Here is a 19,497-nt window from a genome sequence, read left to right on the forward strand (position 1 = left end):
TATGGACCACAAGCTGTTACCCGCAGCTTCGCTCGAGTGGATTTGGTAAAAACTAACTATGAAGAGGTTTTTCAAAGTTCAACCGCTAAGGGGGTTCAATAGTTAGGGGGCCATATGGAGAAATCAGCCTTTACGTCATGAAACGAAACTTCAAACCAAATTTCATGATGATAGCTTCAGTGGTTTTGGCTCTGTGGGATTTCACTATGAACTCCATTTTTGGACACTCCTTAGGGGTCAACTTTAGAAAAACCCCTTCTTCATTTTCTTCTATCAAAGAGGATAAAGATGATATAGTTGTAGTGCATTCTCTCAACTATGGTTCGTAAGCAATTTATAACACAAAATATTTGATGGACTATAGTTGGAACTTCGTAACACAACTATGGTCCAAAATTAAATTTTTAAAAAATTCATATTTGCACAACATAAGGAATAAAAAAGTGTTTAACATTAATGCTTGATCTTTCTACAGGCAATATCAGCAAAAAAACATTTTGACTAGCTTGAATGCAGAAGTTATGATAATTAATGTAGAAAATAGTGTTATTTTGGACCAGTTGTGTGAAATTACGGTATCCATGTTGAGTAGAATGTGCGAGATATAGTCTCGGCAATGATGTCTGGAATCGGGACCACCTCCGGCCAATGTGTGAACCCGTCGATCATAGTTAGACAATAGGTATTGCCATCAGAAGGAGGAAGACGACCAATGATATCAAGATGGATGTGATCAAATCTCTGTCTGGTCAGAAAATAAACCTAATGGTGTTTTTGTACGACTTGTTATTTTAGATTTCTGACAAGGTATACATTGTCTGGACCAGTTATTACAATCTTTATTTAATGAAGACCAAATGCAGCGAGTGCTGATCAATTCAGTTGTAGCTTTAATTCCTGGATGGGAAATATTACAAACAGTGTCAAAACTCTGTTTGCGAAATTGTTCCAAAATAGTCAAGTGTTTGAGTCTGTCAAAGTTACTTTTTTGAGATTTAAATCCTCGTGGATTTTGTAAAAGATTAGTTAAAATTTGGTCGTGTTCTCTTGCGCTTTTGAAATTTCATTATAGTCAATAGGATGGGGCATGAAAATTGATGAAATTCGGGAAAGAAGCCGTTCAAGTATTACGTCAGCAAATGTTTAGCCATTTTTGATCCCTTCCCCACATCAGCAAAACTCTCACCCCCCCCCCTTGTCAGCAAAATTTCGTCAGCTCTGTCCCCTATCTACTAACGCATATTTGCGGGATCAGAGACATACGCTGCCCCCACCCCAGACAACCAAAAATTTATTTTTTAATGCAAAAAATATTTTTTAAAAATTAAAATTTCAAAAGAAAACATCTTTATATGTTATTTCTGTTAATTTCAATGCTATTTGAAGGCTAAACATCAAACACGAAATTTATTTTCCTGATGTTGATTCTGGTCCAGAGTCGAACCAGCCTATACTACTCACATACATACAACCACAGACCTCTTTCCAGGAAAATACTGTACTCCTTATAGCTATATAAAAATAAGTTAATTATTATCCAAGTTCGTGTATCTCCACCCTCTGAAATCTTTAACAGATCCCTGGTTAAGAACTTCTGCTGTTAATAAGACTAGTATTGTATATTTTAATAATAAAAGTACAGAAAGAGAATTTAATTAGTAAATAAGCAATTTTTATAAAGCATTAGATTGTTTCATAATTACTGACTGAGTCCGGAATAAATAAAATACACCCACACAGCATTGACAGAAGAAATGCATTTTAATGAAAAAAGATTAACAGGGCTGTCAGGGATACAGTCGCAAGTCTCTAAGGGCGGTATTCGCCGACATGGTTTAAACTAGTCACAATTTTTTGATAAGAGATCGACACGGATTGGTTAAATTCAGGTTTTTAACCAATCTATGTTGATCTCTTACCAAAAAATTGTGACTACAGTTTTAAACCATGTCGGTGAATACGGCCCTAAAGGGCGTAGAATATGGTAGCTGATGCCGCAATAAAATATCTAGTCTTTAACAATTCAACTAGAAACATTAGGCATTCCAGAAAATCTTCCAGCAGAGCTGAAGAATCACTGCTCTTTTTCTACCTTGCATCCTTCTCAAACTGCAGTCGGTGACAAGTATCGCGAAGATATCCTAACCAGGGTTGGCATTTTGCAGGCAGAAAGGTATTTTCGCCGGGACAGTGGCAAAAACTGGCAAAAATGGTTTTATGAATAAAAAAATGTACCTAAATGTGTATTATATGTAACTGAGACTTGAAATCATGACAGCAATCAACTTTATACTGTTAAATTGTGAAGCAATCTGGTGCAAAACACATTTACAAATAAATAAAGATACAGTTATAATACGTTATAACAACCATTCATTACGATGCTCTTAGGAAAAGTCAGTTATGTTTTCCTATTGATGAAGGGTCATTATAACAATATACAATTCCTTTACATAATTTTTTTTTATTTAAATGTGATACTAGGCATAAATAAATGTGGGAAGTATCGATTTGATTTTATGCTTGGCAAAAACATTTTTGACATGACTTTATTCTAGTTTTTTCCAGCTATAGCAAAAACTTTATTCATTATTAAATCAAAATTTGAGCTCAAAACTGTCATTGGGAAAATAAATGCATAAAAATGCCTCACATGCAAAGATAGATGGAGAAAGAATCTATTTTTGCCGGCCAGTTTTTACCATGGCTTTTTCCACCTATGACAAAAACTTGCCAACCCTGATAGAGCAAAATCTTGATGTAATCTACGGTCAAGAAAAAAATATTGTTGTAAAGGGATTTATTGATAGATCGAACATCGTTGTAGTGAGATTTCACCGTACAGTAATGCCCCAACTTACACTACAGAGTTATGCGATTTCAGAATTACACGATTTTCTGTGAAAAATGTACATTTTTGAAATTCAACCATAATCACTGGATTATTCACGCGATAATGGAGATCATTAAGTGATAATCAAGTAAAAAATGTTTTATTCAATCGGAACATATTTAATGAATTTGTATATACCAATGTTTTAGAGGTTACAGTATGTAAAGATGAAAACTTTGCCAAGATTTTAGAATGGAATCCCAAGGCTTGGTTGATATCTGCTATTTTCACAGACGAGGTCACAATTTCATAACTGAAGTCCAACGCCAAGTTTAAAATATAATTTGTTTAATGTATTGCTTTTTTATGACAAAACGCACCTGGTCTGTAACTTTCAGTTAAATCGCATACGCAGACTAAAATTTGTTTCCTTTTCTTCACACATGAGCAACTCATTTCTTTTAATTTGATCAAAACATTCAAAGCATTTTCTTATTTGCGCAGATTTCAGAGTGCAAATACAGAGTTATTCGAAAAATCTAGGTCCTTTTTGAGTGAAAGTGGGTCTTGCTCAAAAAAAAATTTATCTCGAAAAAAATTATGTTTCCCCCCCCCCCACATAATTCACTGGTATCTATGAATTTTCTTCCAGCATGCCCCAGGTCTTTGATCCCCTGCTTATATTTCTTTGTTGAGACTGAGCGGTGGGTCATGTTCTGGGTAGGAGAAGGTATCTGTGTGAATGAAGTAAATTCATTTCTCTAAAAACATGTTCTATCCAAAGGTTCATTTACTTTCATTGTCTACTAGTAGAAAAAGCTTGCAAAGCAGCTCATTAGCACTGAGAATTTAATGTATGGAATTCCACACATGTAATAAATTTAAAACAAATATACAGTTGATCCCGCTTATAAAGTTTCTCCCATTTCGAACGTTTTCCCACTTAGTACAACTTATTTTCGTGGTCCTAACAATAAGTAATTCTCATTAAGATTTCCCGTTTGAAGTGTTTTTCTATTTACAACGTTTTTTATGACAGTTTTTTGAAAAACATTATAAGCAGGATCCACTTTAATTAACAGTTGGAGGCACACATTTATATATTTACTAATAAATCAGGCTATAAATTCCCTTCTGATTGATTTTACATTTCGTTAAAAAATCTTAGCACTTTCAATATCTTTTGATCAAATTTAAAGCAAATTCAATTCTCTCTATCTCAGACACTTATCTTCTGATTCCCTATTCATACTTTGGTTTTCCTGGTAAAGTGATTTTATTTTCTCTCCCTGATGGTCCACCACTCTGATCTGTCACATTTTCACACCTGAATATGGGAGCTATATCAGATTTGTGTTAGAGAAACTTAACAGTGTACTTATGTGTATGTGCCCAGCATTTGGCGTGTTTTGTGTTCAATAGGTGGTGCCATCTATCTAGCACCGCAACTAGATACTTTCTCAAATGGGACAAGCACACATTTTGGCACGCTCATGTAATGTAGAAGCAGCAGTGTTGTAAAGGATGAATTTGTGCGCCCCCCACTAGTCCAGAGCCCGGGACAATAGACCCGCCTGTCCCCCCAGTGTCCCAGTTGCAGCCCTGCATCTATCCTCCAAGCTGTTGAAGCGTGCATTTGAAGTTTAATGTATACATATTTGTGTTGTAGGTCTGTCTGATCGCCGTGGCAACCAGAAGTTTTTTCAAAGGAATAGCCAACTCAAAATTTGAAAATCTAATAGAAAATCACATTTTTTTAGCCGATTACCATTGCACAATCGGTTGTTTCAAACTCGGATTTTCACCAAAAGCAAAATTTGGGGGTGGGTTATGAGTGGCCACTTCCCTTCCCCTTCCCCCCAAAGATCAAAAATTGAAAATATTTTTGTAGTGAATTAAAATATTGAAATAAAATAATTTCTTTTATACTATCTGTTAATTTAAAATTCTTTTCCAGTGTTAGTGACCCAAAGTTTCTGTGAAGAATTACATCCTTGTGCCCCTGCAAAAGCCGATTCTGCGTACACACCCGTGATTTTCGCGATACGAAACGGTGACTACCACATACCAGCAAGACGACAAAACTGTGAATATTCAAGGTCGAGTTTTTACAGATTCTGTTTTTTTTCTCCCACGATCTCGGGAAAGTTTTATAATTTGAACGGGCATTCCAATCCTTTACGATTAAAAACAAAATGCGCATTCGCAACATTGCATTTTTTATGTAGGAACAAGGCGAATTTACGCCGTATAGACGCTATCTTTGAATGCCGGCAGATAACCCCAAAAGTACCGTAATTTCTGGTACGTAACCGGAATGGAGGAAAGGGGGAATAAAAACTCCAAAATTTGACAATTACACGGCCCCTCATTCAGGGGAGCAACTAGATATCCCTCATCTTATTCGTCAACAACCCGCGTGTATATCAATACAGTAGTGTACGTAGTAGTAAAACCACTTTTTCAAGGTCGCGCGATCCGGATACACGGTAAAAAGAAAAAAAGGTTTTTCTCTTTACTTTTTTTCTTCTTATAACTAGGAAAGAACGCGTCTCGGAGGACGCGTGAACAAAATTTTTATGCGTCCTTTTCCGAAATTCCGGGTATTTGACACGTTATAGCGCGTCAATGGCATCTCTGTGAAGAAAGAAAAAGACAGGTGTTCTTTCTATAATTTGGTCCCAATTAACTAATATGAATATGTATTTCTTGGAAAACTATCTCTCTCGACTTACGCGGTTGTTCCACCCTATTGCATAACTTTCGAGTATTACTGTGCTTTGTTTATTCTAGAAAGAATTGGTTTACTGGGGACAAAATTTGCTACTTTCATTGCAAACACAATTGCGTGAATGGTAGGGGGTATTAGATGTTTCAAACACTTTTATAAAACAATTTATGCTTATTCTTTTGATTGATAAAATACCCATATATATCATTGTTAATATAATTCTTGAACCAGAGTTTGTGTGTTTAAAACAATTTTTTTATATTAAATTTTTTCTGAAATGATACTAGATATAAATAAATGCGTGAAATATAAATTTTTGATGCTTGACAAAAACCCATTATTGCCAGAACATTTTTTTACTGTAGTTTTTTCCATCAATGGAAAATTATCCAGATTATTTATCCATCCATACAAAATCCAGACTATTTGCAACAGTTTTTTCCATCAATGGAAAAAACTCATCAACTCCTAAAATTTATTAATTCTTATATTAAAGTTTGTGTTCAAAACTATCTTATTTGCATTTAGTAGAATAATCAAATGTACAATAATGCTTCACAAATGGGGGAAAAAATCAATTTTTGCAGGGACGGTTTTTACCGCGGGTTTTTTTCCACTTATGGCAAAAACTTGCCAACCCTGATCCAAACCGATATTTGCTTGAAAAAACAACTCTAATAACGCTAATATAGAGCAGCATTCGAAGGGAATCTACTCAGCGAAACAGTTATGAATGCCACCACGTGGACTAAGATGTCGGATAGTCTAATGTGGTATTTCAGGAAACCCTAGCTTAGCTATCCACTCTGATGCTATAAAGAGAAAAAAGGCATCATGGAATGAAACAAATCTTTTTTCTTGAAATAAAAAAGACCATTGGAGATATTTATCTCAAAAAAAAATTGAAAAAATAAAATCTACTGCAATAATAAAATGCATTCTCAACTGGCAAAACAGCGCTCAGAGAAATCCAGACTATTTGCAACGGTAAATAGATAGCGAGACAAAGAACTGAAACCAGAAACGTTCCAGCTGTTATTTTTAACCCGGAAACATTTTGCGTGTCCCCTAGCGAGTAGAATCAAACAGAACACGGTAACCTCCAAACTCTGAAAAGATGATGATCATTACTAGAAGCCAAGAGCAGCATGAAACAATGAGATACTTGATCGAACTTTTTCTTTGGCTGGCAGAAACACGATAGCGTTAATTGAACGGAAAAACAAACAACAAAGAAACGACGACCCGATGAGGCTAAAGCTTCTTTCATACTACTAACTCACAGAAAAGAGGATTGTCATAATAGTTGAATATGATGATAATTTATATAACAAAATGATTATTCGGATTAAAATTTTTTATTAGAATACATGTATAAGAAAAATGCACATCAGATATAAAATGTATATTTTGTTCAGGTTTTATCATAACTGATATTTTTGTGAAAATTTCGGCTACAAGACAACTGTCAAGGAAATTCAGTCGTAAAAATTTACGTCATCCGTTAAAAAATATATATCGTCGTTATTTGTGATCTTCATATGGCAAAAAATATTTTTGGCAAGATATTGCTTAAAAACACATCAGTGTGAATTTTCCGAGTTTTTTCAAAGTGAAATTTATAACCAATCAATCAATGATACGCACACTGATTATCAAATGATGACCAGTTATCGCATTAATTATAACTAACTATAGGTCGCTATGGTCGTATGCTGCCCATAGAAGTGGAGAACTGTAAAAAAGAAAAAAACAACGTGTTGCTATCACCAGCAAAAAAGCGCAGATTCTTTTCAACTGGCTTAGATAGTTCAGAAGGAAGGGAGCGGTCATGCGTAGGTAGAATGTTGCCAAACAGGAACACCTACTTTCTAGAGCACTTGGCAGAATGCTCGAAACATAAACACTTCATTAAGAAAAGAAAATTATCATTGCCACGAGATAAAAAAAAAATTAAAAAAAAAGTTAGTGGAAGAAGAGTGAAAACATAAACACTGATTTTATTCGTTTTGGTTTTCAAGGTCACTTTCAAATATTCCGATTAGAATTTGATATTCTTTCCAATTGAATTTTCAAATAAAAATCCAATTCATTTTTTTATATCGAAGATACAGAAATTAAAAAAAAAAAAAAAAATAGCGCATATATTACGAGTAGGTGAAATTTAGAACAGCTGTTTACGCGTTCAAGTTTCTACATTCCACATGCGGGCTACCACGTCATCAATATGCTTGAAAATATGGTCAAGGTATTTCATGAAAATAGTTGATAATTGTCTTGCCCAGGGGTGGCCAACTTCTCACTATTCAAGGGCCAGCATAATGGTCAGCCGCAGCGTCCCGGACCACAGCAGGGAACAACACTCAGGGGTATAAACCGCACCAGTAAAATTACCCAAAAAACTCGCAGATTTGTGTCCACCATAAGTAATTTGGTGGAAAAAACGGTGATTTAGTCATTAAAATTTTACACTGGGTTCCACTTCTTCATAAACTGATACATATCCATTTCTTTTCTGGTTCCCACCTAGTATAGATGCAATGTATCAAAAATTACTGTTTCTTTTGCAAATTAGTCGATTCAATATTACATCCACAGTTTTATATTTATTTATATATATATATATATATATATATACACACATAGAAAATATTTTTCTACATTCTTCTGCTATTATTAGACGCTCAAGGAATTGATTCACGTACCGATAGACTTCGAGGAGTTATTATTGGGATATAAAGCTGTAAAGCATGCCTAAAGCCAGTCATGTGGATAATATTGTGACGGAGTCGATTGGTGAATGGGCATAAAGAGGAAAAACAATTAAATTTACGATTATGAAATCCTTTTGCGTTGTGTATTAGCCTCCTCAACAAAGAAAGCGACCAACAGAAATTAATATGATTCACACGGAGGGCTTTAACAATAACAAATCGGCGGCTCTATTATTTCCAAAGTCCGTCGAGGCGCCAGAAACTAACACCTGCGTCTCGCGGTGTTACACTATCATGGATAAACCCGGGATGGTACCCCGTCCTCCCGACCCTGGTCCAGTTTCGCTTGGACCAGGCAGACTACCTGCAGATGTGAAAGGATGCGCACAAGCACCATTACCTTGTGCTCCTGTATATCCATGAGATTACACGGAACCAGCTTTGGATGCATGCATTCTTATTACTTCAGTTACCTTCTTGGAACAGAGTATTGGTATTTTGGTTTGAGAAAGTGTTATTCTGCTTCAATGCGGAATGTCACCAACCTACTATGTCAAAATTTAGAGATGACTGCTTCGTTTTCGATACAAAAAAATCGTGTCTGGGTGTGGAACTCTCTTGTTCAACGGCACAATATGAACCCGGCCATCCCATATGACATACTTTTGCTCTTTGGAATTATTAGGGTCTGCGTAGCCAAAAAAAGTCGATTCTAACTTCGAGGTGTCATTGTGGGTTGGCATCCACTTCGAAAAAGTTTCGTGAGCAGAACGCAAAATATGCATTCAGCTACAAATACAGAGGCCACAAAAAGGAAACTTGCCATTGAGGTGATAGAAAGAAATGGGGTAAAAATGCCCGTAACAAACTTTAAGAGCAATACGTGTGTACGAAAAAGGAGTGTGATGAAAACATAACTAATTACTATCTTCACTAGAAATAATGAATGTAAATAGTCTGTTAATTAATCAGATCTACTGTGGAAAATGATGGCTTAAATAATAAGAAAATCAATTTAAAACACAGTAGTTTTAATTAGTCGCGGGCCGCACAAAATCACCTCATGGGCCAGCTGTTGGTCACCCCTGGTCTTGCCGATATAAAAATTTACCAATAGAAGCTCTAGTGGTAAATTTTCATAGCAAAACACGATACTTCTGTTGCAAAAATATTTAGCTAATACTATTTCCAATAATTTTTCATATCTCTAAAAATACAAAAGATACAAAAATAAAAATACAAAAAAGACTGTAGTTATAAATGTAATGCAGGTGCAGTATATTATTCAGGGTGATTCAGAAAAGATGGGAAAAACTTTAAGGTGATAGTACACACCAATACAAACCATTGTTATCAAAGAATGTATGTTCTAACATGAAACGCAAACACTCTAGCGCGTTTCGAAACGGCCACTCCGCAAATGTTAAAACGGCATTCCTGCTGAAATTTATACAAATAAATACAAATACAATTACAACGCCACAACAGGCAAAATGCCCAACGAGGTGGCTGAGAAAAAGATGCCCATAACAAATGTGGATGTCATATACACTGGTGAAATAAATTAAGAGAATTTGCATATTTTATCGAATTTCATGAAAAGAACTGAACTGAATGTAAAACCACTGCTTCTAGACAAAAATGCAAATCTTGTACGTCAAATACGTAAGTGTACACGTGTGTGTAGGCGGAGCTAGTAGAGAAACAGGCTTTATAAGCGCGCGTAAGTTAAGACGCATTTCGTTCGCTTCACTTGTCAATGTTTTGACAAGTGAAGAGGACGTTTCTATATCCATATGGCCATCTGGTTGGCCTTTGTCATTCACGAGCTATTAATTGATTGTTGACGCCGTCCATGTACGGTGCCTTTCAACATATATATACGCTCCAGGGTTGAAATATTCTATCTGCTTCCATAGCTTAGATGGTAGAGCACTCGTCCGGCAAGCGAGAGACCGGGGTTCGAGTCCCCGTGGGGGCAGTGATGAATTTTCTTCCTTGTAATCTTCATCTCCACAAATAACCAGTCTTTCGATGAATCTTGTATTGACAAGTGGAGAGGACGTTTCTATATGGTAGTTAGTTGTTGACCCCTAAAATACCATTCATCATATTTTGACAATTTAACTGATTTTTTGAATACAATAACTGGAGTTTTATTAATATTAAGGTCAATCAAAAAGTCGTCACAAAAACCCTGGAGTATATCTATTTTTCTTTGCAAGTTTTTTGAGGAATCTGATAAAATTACGGCATCATCCGCGTACAGAAGTGCATGTATACCAGTTGTATGATTTATAAAAACTGGTGAAATACTAGAGGAATTTAGACGGTCTGTGAGTTCTTTAATAAAAATAGAGAAAAGTGAGGGATTAATAATTTTATCAGATAAAACTTCACCCCGCAAAACCCCTTTAGTAATATTTATTGCAGCAGTTAGCCCATCGCGGGTTCTGGTTCTCACCTTTGCTTTCGCATACATGTCAGACAGTATCTTGATAAGTTTATCACTGATTCCTATGGATCTCAGAACATTCCAGAGTAGGGAATGGTCAACACTATCGAAAGCTTTCTTGAAATCAATATAAATAGCATAGAGTTTACCCCTAGGTTTAAAAATATAATTCTGTATGAGGTTATTCAAAATAAAAATTTGATCAGTGATTGAAAAATTAGAACGAAATTCAGCTTGTTCCCTTGGAATAATGTCTTTCTCATTTAGCCAGGTATTTAATCGATTATTGAAGATAGAGGTAAATAACTTCGTCGCGACTGAGATCAAAGAAATGGGTCTGTAGTTCTCTAGTTGGGTGGGGGTCACCTTTTTTTATACATAGGATTGACTTGTACCTCGATCCAGGAAACTGGAAAACATGATTTTTCAAAGATATCATTGAAGATTTTTAGAAGCCTTGAAAGATTCGCAGGTCTCAAACTCTTCAAATATTCAGGTTTTGTGAGATCACTTCTATGAGCCTTTCCACTTTTCATATTCTTGAGGGCCAACAAAAGTTCTTCCAGAGAAAACGGGTTGTCCAAAATAGGATTCGTATGTGCAAGAGCCGACTCGAAACTGGAGGGAAAAATTTGTACTTGATTGTTCTCAGTCTCGGGTGAAAACAGATTTGAATAAAACTGGTACCATGTTGCTGTAGGAACATTATTGAGATTCGAACGTCTAGGTTTAAAACTATTAATTATTTTCCAGTTTTACAGAGTTTTTTATACCTTAATTTTAGAGCTCGAAAAGTTAATATTTCTTAAGAGTGAGATTTTCTGAGAGAACGAAGAGTTCTATGAATACTTTTTTAAATTACGGCAGTCCTCATCAAACCATGTTGGTCTGTTATGGGCAAACTCAAGATTGTGTAGGGTACGAATAAGATTCAATTCAGTAGCAACATTAAAGAGTCTCAACGAATATGTTTGGAGTTATTTCTAAATCGGGAATCCTAGAAAAAGAATGATTAACTTTCGTGTCAAACTGATCTGAGCAATCGGTATTCCAGAATGATCTTTTGTAGCTTGTTAATAATCTTTTGTTTTGAGGGACAGTAGCTGAGATAAATTTAGCACTAATTGGAAAATGATCGGAGAAAAAATCATCCAAAATTTCAAAGTCATGAAAAAATTGTACGTATAAATCATATATATGAGATAGCAAATAAATCAACCGTGCTAGCACCATTATAGGAATAATATGTGAACGCACCATGTGCATCTCCCCTTGAATAACAATTCAATAAGATCAAGTTATTAGTTAAAAGGCCGTTGCTCTTATTAGAAAAATCATATAAGAGCAACGGTCACGCTCGTTATTTATCTTATCCATTGAAGCTCTAGTAACAGTATCATTTTCATCATGCATAATAGGAAAATATGTTTATCACCTAATCTAGAGCCTCTGGATGAGTATAAAAAGCAAGCCTGCCGTTCGGAATCGGCAATAAATTGTAGGTCCCGTTCTAATTAGCCCTCGTTCATAAAAATGACCATGATGCAACAAAAATGATTAAATGAAATTATTAGTATTGTTGAGGAATTTTACAATACTTTATACAAAGATGAAGAACAGGATCGGAACAGAGGATAGGGAGCAGGAAAAAAAAATGGAGCAGAACTTGTACAAGTAGCACCTGTACTGAAAGAAGTCTACAACATGTATGAAAAAAGGGAAATGCCCAGGTGAAGATGGGATTTCAATAGAAATTATTAAAGCAGCAGGAGAAAAATTTGCCAGTATGCTAGCTGCTTTGTTCACAAATTGTCTCACAAAATCAGATGTGCCTGAAGATTGGAACAGCGCAATGATGGATCTTTACAAAAAGGGTGAAAAAAAGGATATCAAGAATTATCGACCAATCAGTCTCTTATCAATAGTTTATAAAATCTTCACCAAAGTGTTGACATATACGCTTGAATCCAAATTGGACGAAGAACAAGCAGGATTTCGAAGTGGATTGAGTACAATGGATCACATCCAAACAATCAGAGAATTCATAGAGAGGTAGTAGTGACACAAGGAATACCAATTACCATTCTGTATGGCCTTCATTGATTATGAGAAAGCGTTTGACTCTGTCTTCACATCTGCTGTTGTTAATGCTCTAGATCAGTGTTTCGCAACCGGGGGCCATATGGCCTCAGGGGGGCCCTAGGATATTCCAGGGGGGCCACGAATGAAAATCTCGCAAAAGGAGAGCCACAGCTACTGATACGGGGGCCACGAAGAAATTTGTGACATTAATTTTTTTTTAGTCACTCAGACTAAAAAAATTTAATTTCAAACAAAATGCATAGAATATCTTTTTCGTAATTTTTCCCCATTCAAGTAACATTAATATGAGGAAGTAAATAAAAAAAAGTGGTTGATGTATTCTCGGTGGTTTTACGATTTAGGGGTGACAGTAGGCCCTGACGCAAACTATAGAAGAGGTTTAAGCGAAATGGAGTAACTGTAAAGACAGAAAATTGTATGTGTTCGACAACTTTTCAATCAAAGAGGGCTGCCATAAAGAAAACAGACAAAGATTTGTTGACCATTCATTGACATTCTTTTGAGTGCTGGTAGTAAATGTAATCCAAGAAGTAGATGGGTGAAAAATGAAAGCTTGTAAAAAACCCATCGTTTTCATGCAATTACAGACGGATAGCCATCTAGTTTAGCACAAAGCATCTTCAGCCAGCACTGAGTGGTCTGATGGGGAATATATTTATAAAAATCGAATAGAGAATGATTGCTCTGGGGTATTTTTTATGAATTTTGAAAGGGGGTGCCAATCCATTGCCTCTACTGAAAAGAAATAAAGTCGAATTCAGTTATAACGAACTCCAAGAGACCAAATCATACATGAGGAAAAATACCCGCGAAATTTAATTTTTTAAAACTACATTGCTGTGATAATGTATTGGGACAGGGGCGGCTTAAGCGAGGGTGCAAGGGGTGCGGCGCATCCGGGTGGCAGGTTGTAAGGGGCGGCAGCGTAGACTTTACTTAAGACAACAAAATTTAACACAGTAAAAATTCACGACATCACGCTTTTGAGTCATACTATACCTCGACAACGGAAACGTTGAGAAAATAGACAAGGCCTCTGATCGTAATACCAGAAACAAGAATGTAAGCTATCTGGGCGGCTCGAGACAAAATCTGTACCCGTGTGGGACTTATTTTTTGCGCCTCCTACCTATTGCTCCCTCCATAGCCCCACCTCCTGCGTCAGGGAATCTTTCGTGGGACCCATGCCCGATTTTCCACGGGGCCCCTTCTACAGTTAATTTATAGAGTGAAAAAAGAAAAGTTGAAAGGATTCAGTCCCGGCCCTCAACTGGAGCCCTGTCAGCCCTACCCTTAGAAGGTCATGCAATTCCTAACAAAACATTCTTTTCGGCCCTTCATTTCGGATTTTGCACCCCTCCAGAGCCGACAGTTTGGGGTTTTTTTCCAATGGAATTTTTTTTACCCATTCAACCCGGATTTAGCATCCTCTTAAGCGGTGCCCCGTGTGGCCGCAATGGGTTGCATGGACAAGCGCCACCCCTGTACTCTATTACAAGGGCATGTGTGCATTTTGGTTCCCTCACCCACAGCCCCCACAAGAGCCCGGGAAAATTCTCATAATTTTTTGGCTTTTTCAGGCTATAAATTAACTAAAGGCCAGGTTTATCTTATCTCCAGGTGCCCTTCGCCGAATCCCTATCAGCCTCCTGGCAGGGTCGCCAGTAGGGGCGGCACATGAGGCTTCGCACCCGGGCGGCATGTAAGCTCGAGCCGCCCCTGTATTGGGACTTCCTCCAAGATTGACACCACATCTTTAACGTTTTTTTAATCGACACTGTAATGCTTCCTTTTAACTGCCCTACTACTGGCCTGCAGCATCCTAAGTAATTTCAATGCAATTTTCCTATCCTGCAAGAACAATGCTGTGGACATTAGAAAAAAAAATTCTAAAAAGGCGTGTGACTACATTTAAAGCAATTTAAATCCGTTGATTAGAGACTCACTGCATCTGCTGATTTCTAAAAAAGGTGCAATAAATTCTCACTTCGAAATGTCCATAACCGGCTCAATGCGTCTCTTTGTAACTATCAACCTAAAATTTATGGTTTTTAGTGTTGATAATACGCATGCAAAACCAATTCAGCGACGCGTTTTCACAATCTGCAAAAACTGCTTGGATTTGATAGTTGGAAATGTTTAAATGCCAAAGATTTGGAGTTCGAATGAAAATGAAAATGTCAAATAATTGAAATTGTGCTTCGTATAAATGAAATATTTTAATATTGAAAGCTATATATATAGAGATTAATCTCGTGCCCGTAGTCAAACGTATCGTAAATGTGAAATTTTGTCATAAAACTGAGAGTGAGGCACGAATCCCCTTGCGCACAAGTGGAATTTCGAGGCATTTACGCACAACCGAGCCAGTCTTGGCCATTTTTCTTTTTCTCCCCACCCTTTCTTCCTTTTGTTTCCTTCCTAAATTTATAAAAGTAAAAAGGACATAATCATTATAAAAAGGACTGTTTTCAGATCAAATTGCCGAAGTTCAATTACTTAACTGCAAAAATGTCAATTTTTTTTTGGGGGAAATACAGTCAAACCTAAAGTGTATTAAAGACCCTTTATTAATACGCTTTGGTCAAACCCCATTAGACCGGAACTCCAAGAGACCCGAGAAATCACTTCGCAATAACGAAATTTCGTTACAAAGGAATTCCAGATTTTTATATTGTTCTTATGTAAACTTATCCCAGGGATTAGAAAAGTTTTCGTTAAAACGATATTTTTCCCGTTATAATTTTATTTGTTAAAATGAGAGTTGACTGTATTTCGTCTCAAACTATTTTTTTACGTGTATTTGAAGGCTGCATGTGCAACAGGGCGTATGACACTTTACTGGTGAGCCATTAGTCTTAGAGTCATACCCAACTAGAAAAAGTATCCAAATCACGTGTCCAACTCAGATATGTCATTCATGTTGTAAGGGGTTGTATAGCTATAAAATTAAAAAAAAAAACTTTTTATACCGCCCCCGTGTGCCAAAGAACCCAATTAAGAAGTTGTTGCTCTGTCTTTCCCGATGCCAACTAGAATAATTTCACGTTTCTAAGTGCAATATTCACCGAGATATGCGAATTCGAGAAATTGAGGAAATTTGGGAAAAAACAGCATTCAATGCGGGTAAAATGGTTTCCCCTCATTTAATGTTGTTTTTTTCCAACTTTCTTCGAATATCTCAGTGAAAATTTGAACTTAGACACGTTGATTTTTTCTGTTGGAGACCAGGAAACAACTTTCAAATTGGGTTTTGGGGCACAGGGTGTCTGCATAAAAAGTTAACATTTTTATTTTAATAACTATGTAACCCCTGGTGACATGAATCAAATATCTGAGTACTACACATTATTCGGGTACTTTTTCCAACTGGAAGTATGCCTCTAGGACCAATGGTTCACCAGTAAAATGCCATATGCTCCGTTACCTATGCACCCTGTATATTAAATATAGTACGAACTGTTATGTGAAATATTGTGTCGTGTTTAAGCCAACACGCACGTTGCTTCGTTCGCCTGCGAGAGCGCGTTCACATTATGAACCGAAAAAGCCACTTGAAGGTAGCTTGTCATCCAATGAAACATCAGATTTTGACTGTATCAAAATTGAAGTCAACAAACTGATCATTTTCTTATTTGAAAATCTGATTATTTATATTTTCCGATGGGCTTGAAATCCTGATAATGAATCATTATTATGTTCACACGAACAGTTTTGTCATTGCGTATATGATTTCTCTGGAATGAATGGTTCAAACAAATATTAAAAAGATTTTCGCACGTATTTTGGTTCATTTTTTTAAATTCATAGTAGGGCTACAACATGAACCTATATCCTTGATACATGTATTATTGTTGAAAACGATGTGGAAGGTTGAACTTTTCGATTGTGATTCATTTGTGTGACTACTCCCTCATTACTACTTTTATCCGCATGAAGAGAATAAAATACCACTTTTTGCGATATTTATCATTATAAGAATGCATATTTTGGAAGCTACAACTGACATTTCTCAATGAAACCATAATCTTTTACACAAAAAAAAAAAATTCATCCAGTAAAGAGTAACTTGATGACATTGTGCCGTCTTCAAGCGCAGAGTTTACATTGATTGAAAATATATATTTTTTAAATTGGACTGACACAACATATAAAACATACAAATCAAACTGAGAAAAACACAAAACAATAAACTTCACAAAAAGTAACATTAAGATGATACAGACCCTTTGTGACCCCAAGGGATTTATTCTATTTTCACTGTATTCTACATATTATGTTTATTTTGCTTTTTCGTTATTTTCATAAATTAAAAATTAATCAAATTCAAAAATATTTATACTTCAGACAATTTTTGAATAACTATCTTCTAATGAGGAAATGGGGGGGGGGGGAGTAGAAAATTATTCATGTTCGCAAGGGGGCCACAGGAATGAGAAATGGTTGAAAGGGGGCCATGGACAAAAAAAGGTTGAGAACCACTGCTCTATAGTATAGAGCAGTGATTCCTAACGTGGGCGTTAACGCCCCCTGGGGGGCAATAGAATGTTCCAGGGGGCGGTAGAAGCTACGGGTATAACATAGGATCCTATGGGTGAGATTGCGTTGGGGGGCGGTGGGAGAAAAAAATTTCTGGAGAAGGGGGCGTTGGGACAAAAAAGGTTGGGAAACTATGGTATAGAGCAGTGGTTCTCAACCGGGGGCCATATGGCCCCCTAGTGGTACTGGGATACTTCAAGGGGGACACGGAAAGAAATGGAGAAATGGGCCATGACAGGTGGTTTGGAGAGCTGGAGAGAGCTGAGGAGAAAAATTAAGGTGTGAAGAAATAAAGGTTTTATATCAGTGAATATACACTTACAGAATCCAACAAAACCACCCATAAAACCAGGGCCATCTTAGGGCATGGTCTACATTTTGCAACAAGTTCCCTAGGATGAGGTTTTTCGTAGGTCCCCGCTAGATTTTTCACAGACCCCCTTCTCTACATTAAATTTATAGTGTGAAAAACAAAAAATTATGAAAACCATATCAGGCCCTGGGCTGCATCTCTGTCAGTCCCACTCTTGTGAGGGGTCATGCCCGGGGGTCTCATGTCCATAAGTGGCCCCACCATATGTATAGTACAATCAATTTTGAAAATAAATAGGAAATATGTAGGAAGTTTATTTCCATCTAACTATGGGCTACCATCACTTTGCTGGTGGGGGGGGGGGGGCTCATGATGTTGAGACGGTCCTGATAGAAATCGGACGACTAGCGGGGAGATCAATACATTTTAGGCCAGTGGTCTGTGGAGGCCAATTTTCTTCACAAAATTTTCGTTCAGTGTAAATTCAGTGAAAAAATCATTTCAATACGTATAAAAGACCTTGCTTTTAGATGAGAGTTGAAGACTCTGGGTAAAACAGGGGAGCCACGAGAAAAAAAATATGGTTCAAAGGGGGCCACGGGCAAAAAAAGGTTAAGAAACACTGCTCTAGATGTATCTTTTTACTTTCAAAGAGAGCCGAAATTGAACTATTGAAATGTTTTTTGTGGTCAGCTGGGAAGCGAAGTGAATAACACTGTAAATAGGATGGTTAGACAATCGTATATTTTTTTACTTCAACGGCAGTCTCGTGGAAAAAACACAAACTAAATAAAATAAACAATATGGTTTAATAATTATATATTATTTAAGACAGATGTGACACATGGCACTTCCACACGTTTACGAAAAGTGAATTTAAAAAAAAAAATTCTCTCTCTCCCCTCTTCCTACTCCAAAATTTGCTGCCCTGGGCTACAGCCCACTTAGCCCCCCCTGTATATACACTACTGCCAATACCTTCAGTAATCTAAAATGAATGCTTTACTTTGCTAGATGCTTACTCACCCTCCCAACTCTACTTGTGACAATACTATTTGCGAAGGAAAAATTAAAACAATAACAATCTTAAAAAAAATCTTAATTATGGGTCAGATCAAAAAACGGAAAACACTTTTCCATATTAGTTTTTCACAAGGAATCACGTGTATAATTATTGGGCGGTCGATAGCTACCACCCTGTATATACATATCTAAGTAAATTTATGTAACAGAATAACAAGAAGTCACCTACAAGCATATAATAGTTCATTTCATTCGGTGAATAATTGTTCATTCTCTCCTAAATATACTACAAGTATTACTACTAAATATATATATATATGTTACAAGTAGCATATTGCATTATTTAGAAGAATGTGTGTCTAATATACCACCAAAGGATGCAAAAACCATAAAAAAAACAATTGGAGATGCAGTCAATCGTTCGGCGTATCGATGATTCTCTCATAGGAGATTCTTCCGCGATCGATGTATCATCGCGGAAGGTGGGGGTAAAAGTTTTCGCTACTGGTCCCGCGGACCACCAATTTTTTCCTCGGTGGTCCGATTGTTTAATCAGTGGTCTCAGACCAGCGGACCTCCAATGATTTGGAACGCTGGATTATCTTTAAAAACAGCCCTGGGTAGAGGTTTTCAAAGATACTGGAATAAAATATGCAGTCAGATATCATCATGAACATGACCGTTTTAAGTCATGGGCGGGGGCGGGCCGTGCGGCCGCATGCCAAATCCGAGTTAAAAGGGCAAAAAAAAAACGCTTCGTAGGACCAAAAATAACATGGTCGTGGT

At 36.7% G+C, this 19,497-nt stretch overlaps 1 protein-coding gene and 1 non-coding gene across 2 annotated transcripts in view; one reads left to right on the forward strand and one right to left on the reverse strand.

Moving 5' to 3' along the window:
- egl (Egl_like_exo domain-containing protein) overlaps window positions 1-19,497 on the reverse strand; it is a 130,047-nt gene that overhangs the window by 38,977 nt on the left and 71,573 nt on the right. The gene's annotated exons all lie outside the window — the stretch shown is intronic.
- TRNAA-GGC (transfer RNA alanine (anticodon GGC)) lies at window positions 10,188-10,259 on the forward strand. Its single transcript has one exon. It is a non-coding gene; the product is annotated as a tRNA-Ala (tRNA).

The sequence above is a fragment of the Pholcus phalangioides genome, unplaced genomic scaffold (assembly GCF_987345545.1).
Source record: "Pholcus phalangioides strain wild (caught in Gottingen) unplaced genomic scaffold, Ppha-v1.0 ptg000007l_1, whole genome shotgun sequence".
Classification (NCBI taxonomy): Eukaryota; Metazoa; Arthropoda; class Arachnida; order Araneae; family Pholcidae; genus Pholcus; species Pholcus phalangioides.